A 1277-nucleotide genomic window follows, 5' to 3' on the forward strand; every position below is an offset into this window, starting at 1 on the left:
GTTTTTCTTGGTTTGGTTTTGGTTGTTATTGTTGTTGGGTTTTTTTTTTTTTTTTGAGACAGGGTTTCTCTGTGTAGCCCTGGCTGTCCTGGAGCTCACTCTGTAGACCAGGCTGGCCTCGAACTCAGAAATCCACCTGCCTCTGCTTCCCGAGTGCTGGGATTAAAGGTGTGGGCCTTCGCTTTCTTTTTTTTAATGTGTAAAGCTGTTTTCCTTTGCATGTTTGTGTACCATGTTCACATGTGCCTGGTACCTGCTGAGGTTTGAGGAGGGTGTTGGATCCCTTGGAGTTTACCCCCCTACTGCCTCTCCCCATCCACTCCATTTCTCTTCAGAAGAAGGCAGGTCTCCCATGGGTATCAACAGCATGGTATATTAAGTTGCAGTAAGACTAGGCACCTTTCATTAAGTCTTTCGTGAGGCAGCACAGCAGGAGGAAAGGGTTCCGCAGAATCAGAGACAGCCCCTGTTCCTGCTGTTAGAAGTCCCACAAGAAGACCAAACTACACAACTATAGCATGTGGGAAGCAGTCTCATGCAGGCTCCCTGTAGCAGTTCAGTCTGAGCCCCTATTTTCTTGTACAGTCCTTCCTCCCCCTTGTCTTCTGCAGAATTCTCCAAGCTCTGCCTAATTTTTGGCTGTGGGTCTGTGCCTTTGTTTCCACCACTTACTGTGTGAAGCCTCTGATGACATTTGGGGTAGTCACCAATCTATGAGTATAGCAGACCGTCATTAGTCATCTCACATACACACACACGCACACACACACACACACGTACACACACACACGTTCTATCCTAGGTTTCTGAGCTATCCAGCCTCTGATGTCTGGCCTGTTGGGCCCATCCCTCTCAAGCTGGACCAGTCAATTGGTTAGCCACTCCTACAATTTCTGCACTACTTTTACTCCAGTACATCCTGAAGGCAGGACAAATTGTAGGTTGAAGGTTTTGTGGCTGGCTGGGTTGGTGTCACAATTCCTCTACTGGAAGTCTTGCCTGGTTACAGGAAATGGCCAGTTCAAGTTCTTATCCATTGCTAGTAGTCTTAACTCTAGGGTTGCTTGCCCTCATAGATTCCTGGGATGTAAAATGTCTTTCCCTGGCCTGGAGGTTTTTCTGTACCAATGTCCTAGAGGAGGTAGAACAGGAAGAATGCAAAGAGGTGGAAATGAACCAAAGCCAGCCTCCTGAGCAGAGAGATGCAGGTACAGATAATAGGGTCCTAGTTTACTTTTTTAGTTTTGGTTGTTTTTTTTTTTTTTTTTTTTTTTTTT

This window comes from Mus pahari, chromosome 4, assembly GCF_900095145.1.
Source record: "Mus pahari chromosome 4, PAHARI_EIJ_v1.1, whole genome shotgun sequence".
Lineage (NCBI taxonomy): Eukaryota > Metazoa > Chordata > Mammalia > Rodentia > Muridae > Mus > Mus pahari.